The 19,482-nt window shown below is 36.0% G+C and overlaps 1 protein-coding gene across 1 annotated transcript in view; it reads right to left on the minus strand.

Moving 5' to 3' along the window:
* Nucleotides 1-12,972, minus strand: part of CLSTN2 (calsyntenin 2) — a 210,966-nt gene extending 197,994 nt beyond the window's left edge. Inside the window, exon 1 of the mRNA XM_068406259.1 lies at nucleotides 12,889-12,972. The gene's annotated coding sequence lies outside the window, so the exon portion shown is untranslated. The remainder of the gene's footprint in view (nucleotides 1-12,888) is intronic.
* Nucleotides 12,973-19,482: the final 6,510 nt, after the last annotated feature.

Raw genomic sequence — 19,482 nt, forward strand, 5'->3', positions numbered from 1 at the left:
GACTCTACGAGAAAGTTATAATTTTTCTGCTGTCCTTTCATATGCAGTATAAAAGCACACTTGCCAGTAAACAGTAGGCAGTGTCTTCCTACTTAAATCTTGCAGACTGAAGCATAAGACTATTTTGTTTTCAGTACATCAGTTGAGTGTTCAGCCCCATACTCAACAGCCTTTGGCTTCTTCAGTGACACTGATAATCTGCTATGTGTGGCACATCCTATAGCAGCACATCCCTAGAGGTACTGGACCAAGATCAACAACGTATTTTGTAAAGGGCATTGAAAAGCTGATAGATGGCAACAGCTGGGCCAAATTTGATTCAAAGAGACTCTTCTTAATCAAAAATTTTATACAAAGCTTATGGGGCTTTTCATTGCAAATGATTTCTTTTTCATTGCATATGATTTCTTTTCCATTGCATATGATTTCCATTGCCTTTCATGATGCTGTTCCTAGTATGCAGTTCTCGTACACCAGCCAGTTTTCCACAAATAAGGACAGCAGTGGGCTAGCATAAATAGACAAACATCTATGGAAGTCAATAGAGCTGCATAATTTTCCCCTTCGGCCTATGTATACTTTTAGTGAGACACTGCAGGAGTGAAGCATTGGGAGAAGAGGCCATACAGAAACACATCCCCTCAAGCCTGGGTGAAGTTGCCAGTTGTGTTGGAAAAACTTTGGTGTCCTAAATAAAGAGTCCTAGTCTAAAACCATCTAGAAGTTGATGTTAAAATACTGTCATACTTTCAGTTCTAGCATGCTTATTAATTATAGTGTTATATTTCATTTAATTTCTGTATTCTGGATTCCACACCAAATACAACATTAGCTGTTCCTGTCTTCATTCATAACTTCTTTCATTAGCACACCTGGAACCTCTCCAAGGTAAGCATCTCAGTAAGGAGCTGAATTTATGCCAGAAGTATCCATTAAATTCATCACGTGTACTAACAAATCAATCAAGAGTCAACATGCCTTTCAAAAATTTTCTTTTTAGCAGCTGATTAAAAAGAGATCCACCTGACTTTACAACAACAACAAAACACACTAGACCTGAAATACTGTGGTTATTAGTTATATCCACTGCTGCAGAATAACAGTCACTTAAATTTCTTTGTAATATAACAGGAATAAGTTAATTTTAAATGCTTGAATTACATTTAAATTTAATGAATTAAATAATTTTTAAAATAATGAATTAAATTGTAATTAAAATATAGTTTTCTTATGGAGATTAATTTTAAAATATTTTCCCTAATATGAAAAGGCAAGTAAATTATTGTACATTATGATTTTTAAAAATCAAGGAAAAATAAGAAATTTGAAAATTCAATTCCCTCACTTTTTCAAAGGTAATATAAATCTGTTTTCACAGTGGTTATATCACCATGCTAATTGCACACCAATAAACAGGAGTCACATTCAATCAAGTAACTAAAACCTATTTACTTTGCAAAACTAGTTATTTTTCTCTCAGTCTTTGTATTATTTTCTAATCTTAACATATGAGACAATGCTAAAACTGAGGGAAACTGACCTGTGATGTGAATTACTTTATTACAGAAATAGCATAATACAAGTGTTTGTGCGCATACAAAATGCATACACAGGTTAATTTTGCCCAAAAGATGCTATTATACAACAGAAGTTTTATAAATAACGTGCATCATAAACGTCTATAACATACCTACCTATATTTTACCTATTCATGTCTTCACAGGCTTCTGGTAAGAACAGAATGCTGCAAGTTCAGTGTCATGTAAGGGCATGAAAAAAAACAAATTTACAATCCATTAGCCTAAAACAATACACGGAGGGGGAGAGGGGAGGAGAGAGAGCGAGAACCAGAGAGAGAGCAAGTGCAACTATCCAAAGGAAAGGATTAGGGCATCAAAAAAATGACTGAAGCTGCGTAGACAGCATCCTGAACCCCTCTTGTTTCAGTTCTTATCTGTTGTCTCTCCTCCTCAAATCATGAAGAGCCTGGCTCCATCTTCTCAGTCCCCTCCTCATAGATGCCAGGTGGCTACTGCTTTGTTCCCCCCAAATTGTCTATTCTCCAGGCTGAACAATCCCAGTTTCCTCAGCTTCTCCCATGGGCAAGTGTTGCAGTCCCCGACTAGTCTCACTATGATGGCTTTTATATAAAGCAGGCCCGTTTGTTTCCGTGGATTAATATTTAGGTTCTATTTTGCAAATTATGGCTAAATAGTGACTACTATGGCCACGAGTTGACTTCGTTTTATCTCTGTTCCTTGAATTTCATGTTGTACTAAATTTGCACAGTGCAGTTAGAGAGTTTATTTCATTCAGGAAAGATGGAATAAACAGAACAGCCTACAAAGAAACAAAGCCTCAAAGTACAAAAACAGTAAAAGAGAAAAGCATATCTCACCTCAAGAGTCTAGTTATCTACTATATTTTACCTGCAAAGGCTAATTACCTGAATGAAATGGGTATATATTTTGTGTAGCAGAATACCTAAGGAGAGAAGAAATCATTTTGTTTTTTAAACCAACTTGAAGTGTCTTTTGTACAGACAGTAAATGTAATGTACAACTCCACAAAACATAATAGAGGCTAACCATTTAGGAAAAAAAGGCAACTTACACCTTCTTTCTACCAAGCTCCTTCTCATGCCCAGTGCATGAAGATAAAGGTGACTGTGTAACAGCTGAAATAAGGATCCTGACAACTGAATGTATCAGATGTACTTGACTATGTCTGGTATTTCCACATGCTGTAGCTACATCAAAGCTATCCAGCCTCTCTGGATTAGCAGATAACCGAAAATGCAGGCAATTAAATTTTTTAAGTCAGTTGAAGCCTGCTATAACAAAATTCCAGCGGAATGAAAGCCCAGCAAAACCTAGATGTTCTATGAGCCTTGTTGTTCTTGATACATCTCCTTAGAAAACCCAGCAAATACTTAAAATATCTTTCAACTTCTCCTTGCTACCTCCCTGTATCTCAGTGGGATCAGTACCATTCACAACATTCCAGTGACATTTTGCTATGCATGTAACATGATTAAGAAAATACTTGGTTCTTTACATCATGTGTTGTGTTTTCATCATAACTGGATATTTTATCTCTTGACATTAAACCTATAATGGCCAAGAACAAACACAGATCTGTTCAATGACAAGCATATCTAGCTTATTCCACATTTTCAGTAAAAAACAGGACATATTTAATTTCTTCTTCACAAAACAGAAACCCAGGACTAAACATTCAATAAATTATTTTTTAATTTTGAGAAATAACCACCTTAAACACGCTACACAATGCATCCTGTATCAACAGTCTTCAACCTTTTTGTAAGAACATATTTGCCCCCCTCTTTTCCCCACTCCACTATTTGCCAATACTTTTTCTTCACTTCTCTAACTCTGCAACGTCTCAGTAATGCATCTGCCTTACTGGCTGGGAGCTGGCAGTGCCAGTGACAGCCATAGAGATAGAGCTGTGTAACCATATTGATGTATGTCTCCATGAGGATTGTTAGCTCAGGTTCAACATCCACACAGCTGAGAACAGCAAATCCTTCTTGTGCTTGGTGTTACACAAGAAGACTGTTCAGTGCTGCATAGTCATGGAGATAAAAGCACTTAGAAGATTTTTTTTACAGTCAAAACACACAGAAAAAAGGACAGTGGATGAAACCCTAGGCCAGGAGAACAAACTGATTTGATCCATTTCACACAGCCAGAAGCAGGAGAGCTGAGTAGAAAACTGATGCTCTAAACCACCTGTCTAGAGTTTGAATTCTTTATATTCTCCTTCCCCCTCTTGCTTCATAAAAGTAGTATCACATGCATTTTTTAGGCTGCCCCAGCAAGCAAAGGGAGCAACAGCACTTACAGGCTATGAGAAAGCTTATTCTAGTCCAGAAAGATAACATTTTTTCAGCTGTGGGTGGAAAGTAGCAGGTTTAAAGGAAAGTGGGGTTTCTCAACTATTCTCTCCATAAGAGAATTGCTGACCAATAAGCAAAAGAAGCTCTAAAGATTAAGGAATTACCTATTTAGGCTGTTCTTTTAAGAAGCTTTTAATATTTAGAAACCATTTCAAGCAAACGACATATTCCTCTGCTGCCTTACACTAACTCAAGTAGTTCCATTTTGAGGAATACATTTTAACATTCCATTTTCCCGACTAATTTAACCTACTGAATTTATTTTTAAAGAAAACTGGAATTTTGAGGTGCCAATTTTGTTGCAGTAAATTTCTAAGTGGTGAAAATTCCAAGTTCACTTGTTATGTTACCAACACTTTGAATGATTTTTCCAAGTCTGCATAAGTAACGCTTCATGCCTTTACAAATTATTTTTTTAAAAATTCATCATCCTTCGCCTAAGAATATGACAACATAGGAACACATACAAAGAAGGAAATATTTATGTGAAGGAGACAGATGTAATTGAATTAATAGACAGACCGTGGAAGGAACAAAAGTGTGAAGAGAGATATTAGAGTGGAAGTTGTACTATTTGATGCTTTAGTTTCACTTTTTAATAGTCACATAAGTATTTTTTTATAAATATACAAGTAATATTTAGAACAAGCTTTGAAATTCCATAACTGAAGCATTAGCAAAAGCATTTAGACAAAATTTTATTGTTCCTGGATGGATACATAGCTTTGAAAGTAACAGTAAAAGTCATTCAATAATCACTGAAGAAAAAATCCTGCATTAAAATTCAAAGAACAAAATTGGGAAGCACAGACTTTTTTTTAAATTTCCTATAAAATTTGCCTGATATAATTAGATCTGGTTAAGAAAGAGAGTTTAGAATTCCTACATTATTGCATTTTGTTTCACTGGGTGTTTTATTTGATTCTGGATTCAGTTCAAATTAAACAATTGTTTTCCAGAATTATCAGTGATTCTATATTGCATTTCTATCTTTCACAACAATTAGGATCTTACAGGTGAAGCTGAAGGTTTTTAGCAGACTAGCAGGAAGTTCCAAGAAAACTGCATCTCTGTTTCCCCCGTCACGGACACGGCTGCTGGATAACAATAATTCCTACAACACGACGATTCATTTGAATTTGGCACAGATCTTTGCTACTTTGAATAGAACAATTCTATACACTGGTGTTTTCTTTTTTTGTGGAAAGCTTTGTTTTACTGGATTACCTAGCTATCACCAGCCCTAGTTCTGATGACAACAGCATTAACAAGTTGTTAAAGTTTGCATTTTTTTTATTAAATGTAATGGTACTCATACAGCAAGGCTTCATTAGTTTCAAAGAAGGTATGTGACACATCTACATCCATAGTCAGAGCATAATAGCCGATACCAGTCTTGGGACCTATAGGCTTAGCAATCCCAGTACTTCCCATTTATGTTTCTCTCTAGCGTTCTGAACAGCCCAGAAGTTTAAACAAACTGACACCGTTTTCCTGGCCACTTCAGTTATAACCTGTTTTAATTAAACAGTTTTTTAATTAAGTAGTCATTTAGTATGATACTTCAGCACCATAAAATGCCAGATTCTGTCCCTGTCCTCGTATGTGTGCTTGCATATCCACTCTAATTTTTCCAAAGATCAAATCTTATTTATAAAGAAAACGATTCAAAACAGTTCCAATTTATTTCACATCAATATTTTCCACAATAAGTCTAAAAGCCCAAGTAAATATCATCAAACCATAATTAGTTGGTTTCTTTACTTGCTTCTTTCTGGCTTCGAGTAATTTAGCATATTTAGGTATAATAAAGTTTATCTCAACGTTCTCATTCATTGCTGGTTTTGTCTGCCAGAATTAACTTACATTCACTGTCCATGCATTAAAGTCTAATTTTCTTCCTCACCACTTACTCCTGTAATGACAGACCACTCAGCAGCTACTAAAAGCTCTATTAGAAGAGTCTGGGTTCTTGAACCTTTAGTCTTTCAAGACATTAATGTTGCCTACCTTTATTTCACTGCTGTCAAAATAACTAAGAAAGGCAACAAAACTTAATTGGCAAAAACTTAACAAAAAGAACCTACCAACCTTCAAACCTTTTGTCTCTGAACTCCAGGGACTAACCAACAGAGATCACTGTCAGAGTGATTTTTTTGGTGCATTCTTAATCTGAAGCCTAAGCATTTATCACTAATTTCACTGGACGACGAGCAGCACCCCTTAGGTCAAAACCAGCATCTCTCGAATCGATTGTGCTATTGCCAATCTTTTATTCTACCTTAGGTTGTGATCACCATGAAGAGATTCTTTTTTGCCTTTTAAAAGCTACAGTCTTAACTAATGAAGGTACATTAATAAATGTAAACTTCAAAAACATAAGTTTAAAAAATCAACAGGTGATCTGTTATAAACAACTGCAATGCTCCATGGCTTCAGTTACTATTCAGACTTTTTGATCACTAATCATTTTCACAGTGAAATATTTAACACCGATGAATTTTGGGCATCATAAACTGACAGCATGTTTTAAGTCTGGCTGACAGCGAGTCAGAAACAACAGTATTCAGAGTCACAATTTCCATGTTTTTAATGTTGTACCAAAAAGATTGTTTCTGTTATTAATGCTACTGCTTTTCAATAAAAAAAAAAGACGACTAGGCAGCTTCACCGTCTGAAGCAGCGAAACAGGATTTTGTGTTCGGCCCCCGGGTGTAAGTGGACTGACAACTACTGGATTTGCTGTGGTGCAGCTGAGAATACACGCTCCTCTGAAGTGCTAAAATAACAAAGATTATTTGAAAGACCTTGTGGGTGCAGTTTGCAGTTTAGAGAACATTCAGACATCCTTCTTGGTTGGTTTTGTTGTCTCCTTATCCTTTACAGTGGTTTTAGTACAACCAAAATGTAGTCAGAGACTGGGACTCCATCTGCAAAGGAAGTCTGATTTGCAACTGCTTCTGAGATACAGAGTACCTGTCTGTGGAGCCAGGAAGACACACAGCTGACCTTTTTGAAAAAGGCTATCTGTATATCTATCAGGAGCATAAAAGCAGCTTAAGACTTAATGGGCCCAGCTCACTGTGGTAAAACTATCCAGCTTAACCTTGGTGCGACACATTGCACTCAAATGCAAGTGTGTCAGCCTAGTAATGGTGACACAGTAAAGAGTTAGGCTCTTCACTTTCGAGGTGAAAAGGGCATTCATCATCTCATTGTTCTGAAAGTTACCTCCTATTTCTCTGCTTCACCTCTGTATCAGTAACACAATGGACAGCAGAAGCACCCCCCACCCCCGTGCTGTTTAAGATGCTCAAAGTATTTTTAGAGAGCAACATAAAAGGCTGTTGTTGAAAAAAAAAAAAAAACAACCCCCCCCCAAAAAAAAACCCAAAAACAAACAAACCACGGGAATAATCTGCTCTGCCTAGCCATGGTGGATAGGACAAAAACTAATGGGCTAAAACTGCATTACAGAAAGTTCAGATTAAGCACAATGAAAAACAGTGAGCATGGTGAAGCGTGGAATAGATTGCCCAGGGAAGCCGTTGCATCTTTGTCACTATAGATCTTTAAGATTAGGACAGAAAACTATTTATCAGGAATGACACAGGCATAACATGTCCTGCCTTGGGCAGGAGGATGGACTGTAGACATCCTGAAGTTCCTTTCAGATCCATTTTTGTGCAACATTGCTGATAAAACTGAATTGCTGTAATTAAAATGCAGACAGGTGTCCTTTCCAAATAGCCTTCCAAAATCCTACAGCATTTTGTGAGGGTTTCTTGCCATCGCAGAAACAGAACATTGTTTATCTCACCTTGTTTCTAGCCCAACCACCCCTAGGCCTGAAAGTCAATCCTTGAAGTGATTTCCAGCCTCATAACCAGCATGTGATAGCTGACTGTTGTATGGCTAACCCTGCAGGTTGGTGCAAGTCTAATTGAAGTTACGTTTCATCTTTTGGGTGGATTCTGTTATATTTTTATAAAGTGAGATTCCTCCAATGGATTTCCCTATATGAGATAATAAGTAAGCCCATACTGCATCCACACAATACTGTTCTTCATGGTTTTAGGGGGGTTGAGTTTAAGTTTGTTTTTTTTCTCTCTGATACCCTGTAAAAGGCTCCAGGCTGCTGTAGTGAGCCTAGTTATTTCAAAGATCAGTTGTATCTCAGTACCAGTGTGTGAAAATCCCTTTCAGGTCAGGACTCGAAAACGCAAAGTTTAGAAACCTACTCTTATTACTTCTGGCACTTAACCGCTCATGATGGTATTTTCAAGATTTCCTTCCAACTAGGGGTCTGAAAAAATGTAATTGCCTGAAAAAAAGAGAGTGAATACGTTCATACCGTGATAATTTTAAGAACCATGATTTTACATGTAGTCCAATTATTACACAATTCACAATAAATACATAAGATAAAGAGACACCAAAGACCATTCATTGCAATCTTGTGAAAGTCTTCATGCTCCAGTTATGAAATAGGCTGATCACATTTGACAGCCAGCATTTTCACAGGCACATTTAGTCCTGTTAGTCTCCCATTAGTCCTCCCTGGAAACACAGACCTGGTGAGAGAGGAACTGCACAAAAGATTCCTTTTTCTCCTCTCATCACACTTGATTTTAAATATTAGACAGAGGTGAGAAAAACAGTGCTGATTATGGTCATTTTCTCTTGTGACCACTCCATGAATAGGGGTTTGATGTGCACCACATGTGTGTACTACTAGAAGGGGTTGACAAGACAGTTAATAAAACACTTACATTAGTAGCCATTGGAAGAAAAAAGGCACAGGTATTAGGAACAATGTTAAAGTTTCCAGAAGGGTAAACAAAAATACTGGTTTTAGTTTAGGGGAGGGTCTATGCCACAACTAACATTTAAACTCAAAAAAAAAGAGAACATGAGAAACATGGGTATAGAAAACAAACCAAAGTACTGGGGACAGATAGGAATCATTGAAGAGTATCAAATGTGTCTTAATAGTTTAGTTCTGCTTTTGTGCCTAGTCACAAAGTAGTTATCAGTGAAAGATTATTTGCTCAGGTGAAAAATATTAAATGCATAAACTACATGTGCACCAGGGTGATTTATTGGGGCAAGGCTGTACATTGCTCAAAGCATCCCTGATAATACACAGCTCAGAGCTGGAAAACCTGCACCACTTCCAGGCTCCTTCTGCTGAACTCAGAGCTTTTACAGTGAGTGGGTACAAACAGCCCTTCCTGGTTTCTTTAAGCCAGGGCTGTACAGCAGACCTGTGCTTTCCTGTATGGAAAGAACAGTGCAACCTCATTATCTGCTGTTACCTGCTATTGGTAGTGCACGTCTTGCCATCATTATAATCCTAGAGACCACAGCGCTAGCCTATCTACAGATATCTCAGACCTCAACACTAACTTTGTTTTATAAAGCATAATGAAGACAATTGGAGACAAAAGCTCAGTGAGGTTTATAGTCTCCAATGCATGGCCCCAGCACACTCGTTTTGACATGACGTACTTTCTGGCTTGACACTATGCACCTCCTTTCTGAAGCTCTCCTCACCTTGGCCATAAACATAAGGACTACCTACCCTTACTTCCACAAGTTAAGCATGGTTCCAAAAGGACTACATCCTCACTAGCAAAATATAGGAATAAATACAGAATAAATAGGTATAAATTAGTAAATAAATGTATGAAATAAATATGCATGTCACCTATCGTGACCAGTCACCCCTTTCAATGATAAACCCTGTAAATTTTCCTCAGTATGTTACTGATGGAAGATGAGCACTTAAAAAAGAAGAAATTAAGAAAAATAGAAAGATTACACTGTCCGCGTAACGCTATACAGACATTCCCTAGGAACATCCACCCGGTGGTTAACGAGAGTTTTCTTTCTGTTGTTAGTTCAGTTTTGTTTCTATGGGTCTTATGCCCATATGAAAACTGAAAGGATATATAGCAGCTGCGTTGGGGCTTTTTTGTTTGGTTTGGGGTTTCATTTTTGTTTTGGTTTTTTGGAAGAGTTCTTTTGTTATTTGGGTTTTTGGGTTGTTTTTTTTTTTCAAGTCAAATACACACTGATAGTATTGAAAAAAAATGTCAGCTTCTATAAGCTAACATAAATACTGATGGAACAGCCAAGAATCTGCTGGTAAACTATTGCAGTGGCTGTAGTTCCAGAGGAAGAAACCACATACATTTAGTCTTAATATAGCTTGTTCAAGAAGATCTACGTAGATATCTAAGCACAGGTCAGAAACTGCCCTGATATACTTTTGAATCTGGGCTCATTTAAAAAAAAAAAAAAAATCATAGTAAATCTTTCAAAATACTATAAATTTAATTTTTTTTCCTGCAATAGTTGGACAAAATACTGAAAATATTAACAGGGTGATAGAAAAGGAACTGTTGGAGCTCTGATTCTCTGGTACAATTGAAGACTCATGTATTATACTGCAGAATAAGTTTTCCACACTTATACAAAGTATGGCCATAGAAGAAATTCCACATTACAATTCCATTAAATATACAGCTACTGAATATTGTTAATGTTGTAGCTTTATCTATTTTCAGTTTTCTCCTACTAAATACATTACACAGATTGAATTTTCCATAAAGACCTGTAATAAAACTAATGATATTATGAAGCCAAATAAAATTACATATTAAAGCAGAAATTTAAAACAGAAATAAGTTACTCCAACAATTTAAAAAAGCAAGACTCTTAAAAAGAAGTACATAGAGAAATACGTAGGCAATCCAGACCCTTCAAGGGAATTAAGGGTTCAATTAGTATTATAATACTACATCTGGATTGCAGAACATGAGGCCAAATGTACGATATTACCTGGAAATGAACTATTAATATCAGGGAATACACACCAAGTGTTTTCCCTCCCAGACCCCATAATACTTCTTAAAAAATAAATAATTCAAATCAATAAATGAAGAAACTAAATTAAAACTGTCTAATGTAAACCATATCACAAAAGCCAGTCTGTCTGTGCAAGCTCAGTATTTCAAAGGATGATTTTCTACAAGAAGAGTAAATCACTAATTCATTAAAAACGTGTCAATTGTCCCAGTGTAAAAACCAAAGAAAATCATCAGGGCTAGCAAATCCCCAGTCAGCAAAGAGTTTGTAAAAGTATCAGTGGAAGCCGCACATGATTAACATTGCTGTAAGGATCCCAAGGGAATGCAAGTAAAAGAAGCAAATATGAGACGGAACATTCATAGAAACAGAAAAATGCCCCCAAAATGAAAAAGGCATCTTTTCAGTAGGAATCAATCTTCATTCCTAAATACCTGTACTTGAAGATTTCACAGATAGGTTTAGTTTAGCAAGGATTTCATCTAAGTTTACATTACTGTTTTCCACAAACATTTGGAAGAATGAATTGCACATGTATGTGAAAGTTACCATCATAAGAAAAAAGTGTATTCAAATACGTTATGGATAACTGTGTATCATTCAAAGTCTCATTCCACTTTTTGTTTGTTTTAATATACAGTTTCTTCTCAATGAATGCATAAAAAAAATAATTTGGAAACAAGTACTATTTCCTTTGCTTCAAAAACTAGTAACTGAGACAGGACACCTTATCCTGAGCATCTTTGTACGAAGTACTCCTGCTCTGATCATAATTAGTACCTCCCAGTTAGAGGCTGTCTACTTATCTCTGAATGGACACTGATTCTGCCTCCATTAGCAAGTAACTCAGTTTCACAGGAACTGATTAGCAGACAAAAGTGTTCCATGCTGAGGTTGCTGTATCCATCTGTATATGCTAACGTATCTGCTATTTCAGGCTTTTAGCTCTGACTAAATTTACCTAAGTCCCCTCCACTGAACGTCCCCAGTACATATATGGTTAAGGAAGAAAAGTGTTCTGTGCAACCAAGAATTATGGAGCACCATGAGTGACAAACCAATCTTGACATTAAAATAGTGTTCAATATATAAAAAAAACATTTGTGAATCGCTGTTTTGCAGGGTATGAGTTTATGCCAATATATGCTTTTGGGGAAAATGGTTAATAGCAATTCTTACATGATGCTGTAAAATGTTGTTTGGACCAAGTACTTTGACTTACTGCTTACTGAACACTACTGTATTCCAAAGAACAAGGATACTCATCTTCACTAGTTCCTTTCCTCATAAAAGATGAACATTCTTAAGCAATGTAATCTTTTTAACAACTGCATATTTTTAGGATCTTCAGAACAGCGATCAAGCCTTAAAATTCTCCCTTTTCTTCAAAAAATATTTTTAATGTAACAGGGAATTTAAGAGAAAACTTGCTTGACATGCAAAAGTACTATTTTCTGCTTAAGGAACTCATAATATGACAGAATAAGTGTAAAGAAAAATAGACGTAATACAAGTAAAAACTTCTATATGACATACATCTATCATTCAGCAATCTGAGCAAAAAACTTCAAAGTCTCCATTAAATGTTCTGTCCAAGTCTTGACAGTTATAAAGTAGTAACACAGTTACATAAATTTAAGCAGCTTTAAATATTTGTCACATAGTTTGTCTGTAGCCAGGTTTGGGCCAGGAAGCAAATAGGAAGAGAGAAAGCAGGGTCTGTTATTACTAAACAAAATTAACTATGTATTATTACTTTAGGCAATTGTAATGATTCATTTCTATAAAAGCAAATTCAAATTTAATTATATAATTCTTGTGTTTTCATTAAAAAATATGTTGCTGGTGGAAGCCTGCTGCATTATGCTGTTTATAATCACTTCTGCTTCACAGAAGCAGACACATTCACTGTAAAAGACACCTCATTTCAAGGTCTATGGGCCAATGGTCAAGCCCTGAGTACTCAGATACAGCCTCTAAACATGTCCTTCAGATTACATTATCTTTGCACCACAAATTCATTCCTTACAAATGCTAATAACTTCATAATGCAATCCATTAGCTCAAATGCTGCTGTTAATGTATATTCCTACCTGCAAAGGGAACAGGTGCATCTTTATCCAAAGCAACAAGGGGAGGATCCAAAATTACAGTGTCATTGTTTTCAGTTATGATTCCGTGGTACGATGTCTCAATCCAGGGCTTGTGTTTGTTCACTAGAAAAGAAATAGTATGCCTAATTAATTTGATTTGTGTTTTACATCCATTTAGCTCATTTTATCTTTAAAGAGAAATTATTTAACATACATCCAATATTAATTTTATTAGTCAAAAGTCACTGACGAGATCCCAAAGTACTTTATAAACATTCAAATATTGAAACAAAATTACATGCATATTGTACAGCAATTCATTGATGAGAAAACCAACACTTACAGAAATCCCTCCAATTAAGACACCAAAATAAAAGCCGATTTTCAAAATATTTTTAACGTGTTCCTAACTGTCAGACATAATTAAGGTCAGACACTTTTGACGGAATTGCTTTCACTTGCAAAACTCTAATGCAGGAGAAAGGACATCCACAGAAATACAACCTTTGACAAGACACAAAGGCAGACAGAAGGGCAGGTGAGAACCTCGGACTCTTGGTCAACTTCTCGCTTCACATTTGTGGAAAAATATCTATAATGACTTTTGTATTCTGTACATTGTAAACAAGAAATAAACTTCTACATTTTAATCACTTTGCTAAAAGTTGCCACCTCTTTTCTGCTCAACCAGCTTTAGTTATGCTTAAATAGGATTGGAAGTTTTTCTGAAAAATCTATCCAAATACAGCTGTTGAACATCAGACTATCTGGTCTTGAATTACAGTCATTACATAAAAAAACACTTTAAAAGTAGGGGAAACACCATGTATCATCAGATTCTCTTACTCCTGAACTCTTTCAACGTGCGTCCCTCTCACTAACCATCTCCTATTTATTGGACAGTATGAAAAAACATTTTCCTCTTCCTTTTTATTTTCTGAGAGGCTTAGCTTTACTATGCTTATAAATAGCATTTTACTCCCACAGTCACAATCTGAAAGTTATGTTTTTGGAACTCCTATGTAAGCAACACAATGGTGTTAACCTAAACAAATTGCAATTTGAAGAATGTACTACCTCAGGCACAAGGGAACACTGCACTAACGACTATCTATCACGTTTTCACAAAGTCCAGATGTAAGGTAATTTTTTACATATTATTTAGTTGTGTGTAGCAGATGCTGATGAAAACATCTAGTGAGGTAACAAAAATCACCTCAAAGATGGAGCGTTGACACTTGAAGCAAAGTCAAATTGAACCAGATGGGATTTTTAAAATAATCCCCCTGTAAAAACAAACAAACAAGCAAACCCCCCCACACACACAACCCTAAACTCTTTCCTACCTTGTCTTCTATAAAACCCACAGACAAAAATGAGCTTCAAGTTTCTCCCACATAGTTTCTTCTATGTGAAGAAAGTAGCAATAAACACCAAGACAATAGAGAGGGCTCTGGCCACAGCAGAGGAGCTGGGCAATTAACAAATTATTTTGTTCAGTTTACTTGGAAAAAGCAAACAAATATATTTATGGTAAACTGAAATTCACTCTTTTTCCCTCTTGTTTCTGTGTCCAATTGTTAGAGAATTGTGGAGTCAGGAAGAATAATCTGAGGTCCTTTTAAAGCTGAATTATTTTATATTCTAACTGTTAATATGAGAACTTTGAGTTCAGTTATATATTGCAATATATATTATTTCAGAGAAAAGCTTACTTATTTTCACAGTGTTTTGGCCCATTTTTGCCCTTTTTTGCAATAACTAAGCAATGGGAAGATTAAACTGGGGCTGCGTCAGGGAAAGGTGAAATGGAAAACAGAGGACTCAAATCTCTTCGTCTTGTAATGACTGTACAGCCAGAGGAGAGATTGGCGAGTTTATGTAATGGGATGAAGGCCAAAAGTCTTGTCAATGTTGAAATATGAGAAGTGATGGATGCAATTTCAGAGCTTTGTATGGCATTTGGGATTCCAGTTTGCAGGGCAGCTGAAGTATTCTGTATCTGTTATTTGAATACGTGAATTGCCTCAGCATCCAAACACATAAATATGCTCCACTTGTACTCTGATATGACTCAAAGGCTTTGATTGACACATGTTGTACAGAATAAGAGATGGTCTCTTGATTGGAGGCAGATTCAATTTAACAATAATGAACCAGTAAATAGGAATTTGTGTGAAAAGGGAACTCCTTATGAAACCGAAAGCACGAAAGCCAGCTTTTCCTTCATTCTGGTTCTGTTAATTGTCTGAGCTCTCATAAAAGAAAAAAACCCACCAAAAAAAACAAAACCCCCAAAAATCCTACAATAGATTCTACAGAATAGTTTTGATAACACTTTTGCTTAAGAAACAGCCTCGGTATTCAGTGACTACAATTTTACAAGCTTTATGTTTTTGCCATCAGTGTCCCATGAGCAATAACAATAGTCAAATGAGTGACAGCAACATAATTCCTTAAATTATGTCGGGGTGGGAAGAGAACAAGGTCCATTAGGAACAAGTTCTACAATTTAGCCCTAGACCTTGGAGACTGGTATTAGGAAGAAGAAAGGAACAACAAAACAAGAGCAAAATACAATAAAAGGTCAAATTATTTGCAAGCTCTTATGAGGCACATTCCAAAGGAAAAAATATGACTATACAAGCTTTGTGTAACCAGTGGTGTACAAATTTTAAAAATAATGGAAATCATCCACACTCTCTGCGAGTACAAAACAATTCTTTTGCATCAGAAGATCTATACATTTGAAATATTTTCACATCATTAAAATTATTCATCCTTTTACACTGTTTTGGATACTTGTTTTAAAATAAGAAATCTATAACACTGAGATTAGTAGCTGGTGTTCTGGTTGGGGGGTTATATTTTCTCTGCTAAAGGTTGTAAAATGTTAACATAGAAACTCTTACTAAATGCATACCCCACTATATAGGCTTTCATAGGATTCTAAAAAAAGCACCTTCAGATATAACTTGATTAATGAATATTTTACATTTCTTCCTCCAAGACAAAAGGGCAGCTGCAACATGTTAGACTGGTTCAAATCAGTGTTATCCACAGATCAACACACCTCTCAACCTCTGATATTCTCCTATCTATATGCAGAATCTTTAAAACAGGTAGAATTTTAAAAATTAAGTGTTTCATCCTGTCTCATTCTAGCTACTGATTCCAATATTTCAATATATTTGAGATGTACATATTTTTAAATACAAATTACATATTTTTCTATCTGTGCCCACTTTATGAGCATGAATTTTTTCCTCCCTTATCTACTCTCTCTACTTTCATAATATTAATGTATTGAAGAAAAAAAACATCACCTGCAACTCAGCCACTTACTAATTCCTCTTCCTTAGAGCAGGACCTGCACCTCAAAACATGACTTCCTGTAACTTAAGCAATATTTCCTTTTACCTTGCATTTTTCTAGCCCTGACCTTCAAATAATAATTTTTATTACTCTAGAAAAAATAATTTGATATGTTTGTGGTAGACTAACAGGCATCCAGATTCAGGCTCTACTTAAGTTTAGGGGAATAATTTGTCCTTTAGACAACATATATAGAATATTGGCAGAAAATTACAGAAATGCCACAAGCTGAGTAGATTTTTTTATGAGCTTTACCTTTTCAACAGGTATCCAAAGCCACATCCGAAAAAAGTCACTTTTTTTAATGTAATTTCTTAGAACCAAAATATCTTAATGTAAATAGACACAGTTATGCTTTTCCTTTCGATCCACATTTAGTTCAAAATGCCCCGCAAACTGCTAAAGTTGCATTCTTTTCTCAGTTACATCAAAACCAGTCAAACTGTAGGTCAAGTAGCCACAGACACAATAAAGCCACACTGCATTTATTTAAACACCAGAACAAAAAAATTTTACCCATGGTGTCTACTTTTGGCTATATGAAACTGTATGTTTAAATTAAAAAAAAAAAATCACATTATTTAAGAAATTATGTAATTCCCGTTATATATGGTCTTTATTAGAATAGCTTGAAGATTAACATGTACATTTTTGGAATTTTTATAAACTTTAAAATAAGATGGGACCTTTTTATTTTATCTTTAAAATGGAAGAGGCATTGATGGTTAAAAATATTTTTGTGTTTCTCAGTAGTGCTTACAATTAGCAGCATTCTATAAAAGAAGGTGATAGGCAAACTACACTTTTTGATTTGCATTTGCTAAAGATGATGGAAGAAATTTGTGTACACATTTGTATGTGAAAGTTTCAGGAACTGCGAGATCAGTGTAGTATATAGCAAGCTAAACTTAAAAAAAGCAAACAAGCTGGATACTCAGCAGATAAGCTACACAGAAAATTCTTTTCCCTCTTAAGGTGTATTCAGCTGTAGCACACATATGAACTCTAAAACTGAAAAAAAAAGAAAAAAATATGGTTTTGTCTTTTTTACAAAACATCATCTCTGAAAGCATTTATCATTTACCTTTCCCTTGCATTTGTCTAGCTGGGTAAAAGCTGAAATCAGTACAATGCTTTCATGAATCCAAACACACAGTTAGTTAAGATGCACAGATGAAATATACCAATGCTGTGGGTTGTTTGCCTCCCTTCCTATAATTTATTAGTCATCCATATAAAATCATAATGTAAATAATTTGTAGCATCGAGGACAAGGTAATTAATCTTTTTCTTTTATTACAGTTAGAGGTCAATTCATTAAAATTTGTATGCACTGTTTACACTGCACTTTCACAGTCTGTCCTACCAGAGCTTGTGATCATAAGCCTTTGGATGTAATTAAACCATCTTGCTAGAAAACTGCCAACTCTGTTCCATCTGCAAATGCACTTGGCATGTAAAACAATGAAGAAAGAGGCAAAAGGAAAACAAACTCATTCTGTAGAATCTGCACAAAATCCCATGCCCCCAGGAATGTTGTCTTGAAAGTCCGTTCAATGACAAGCTCCAAAGTTTAGTAAAATGAATACAAAGGCCGGAAGAAGTTTAGAACCCCAAAAATATGCCAAACTCCTACATTCTACTTTGGTGCCTTTTCCCCATCCTCTGCACAGTTCCCTGGGTTTTAACCCCTTCCAGACGGCATGCTCAAAAACCCACCCTGCTACTTGCCACCTGATACACGGTAAGAAAAACAACCAGCCCCTCACGCCAACTTCCCCTACAAACTATGATTGCATCTGAGCATTTATACCTGCACCGAATGGCCCATGGGAAGATCTGCAGCAGAAACAGAGAACAAAACCACAGACAAGGCAGTGATACATCAGCAGCAGGAAAAGAAAATATCAAGCACCTCCCTCCCAAGCTCTTCGGCAATCTACCAAAAAGCCTTTTACTACGAGTATGGCTATAGGTACACAAAACTCTGTGTCTGTAACATCTACAACAATAAAAGACGATTGCCTGCTTTATCAGACTGCAGGACATGCACAGGGCTTTCTGAAGGCAATCATACTCTGTAAATTAAATCTTCCAAGTCTCCATGCCCATGAACAGAGCTGCAATTTGTCAGTGCAGAAGTATTATTATAACTGGACCACAATATAGACAAAATGCATGAGGACATCATCTTATGGGGAAAAACATCATCTTTTCTATAACTCAATATAGACACTTATTTGGGGTGGGGGGAGCAGATGGAAGGCAGCATGTGTACAAGGAATATACTACAATGGTATTTCCAAAATTCAGATGGTTTCTAAATTAAAATACTTAGAAAATGTCACCGATCAAAAAATAACACCTTATAAAAGAACTATGAAAGAAAAAAAAAGTAAGTATGAGAAGCTGTAACTACTGACACTAGGGCAGAGTCAATACTGTTTAGCTGATTTAACTGCTGATTTCTAAACTTTAGGAAGTAGAAACTTGAGGTAGCAATTTATAAGGATTAAGAATTGCTTTATGAATGCAAATGTTTACTTTCTTTTCTTCTGAAATAGCATAATGGATCTATATTCCATTTAAAGGTACTGATAATATGTTCTCTCATCACTACCTCTAGCTTAAAGAGGTTGTTGATTCCATTAAAATCAGTAGAATATTTAGGCTTTCTTACCACTTAATTCAGCTCCAAGTCCTTTTATCTGCTAACTTCAATAAGCCTCAGCTCAACTTGTTGGAATCCTGTCTTTCTAAGTGTCAAAGGCCTTCCTCTAAAAAACAGCCAACCTGAGGATGCTTAGGAAGCCTTTAAACATATGCATGAAATCCCATTAACTTCTGCTGAATGTAAGGGACCAAACCTCATACCTTATGCAGTCTGCACTACAAGCAATAAGTCCTTATCTTGCACAGCAAAGAAAGAGGGTGCTTCTGATGCCCTACTAGGAGGATACTACATAACATAAAAATCCCAATGATGCAGATGACATACCAACATCTGCAATGCATGACCATTATGACTGAAAACACCTCATCCCCAGATCTGGATGCCATTGGTTTCACAGTCCGATCCTCCTTTGGGGTGATACTTAGCTAGGTAAATGCCACAGTAAGACTTGTGGAGTCAGCAAGGGCCCGAGCTCTAGCTCACTGTATCAAGTATTTCAGAGAAAAAGGCTACTGAAAAAGAAAATTTGACCATTGTCGAAATCC

The sequence above is a fragment of the Nyctibius grandis genome, chromosome 8 (genome assembly GCF_013368605.1).
Source record: "Nyctibius grandis isolate bNycGra1 chromosome 8, bNycGra1.pri, whole genome shotgun sequence".
Lineage (NCBI taxonomy): Eukaryota > Metazoa > Chordata > Aves > Nyctibiiformes > Nyctibiidae > Nyctibius > Nyctibius grandis.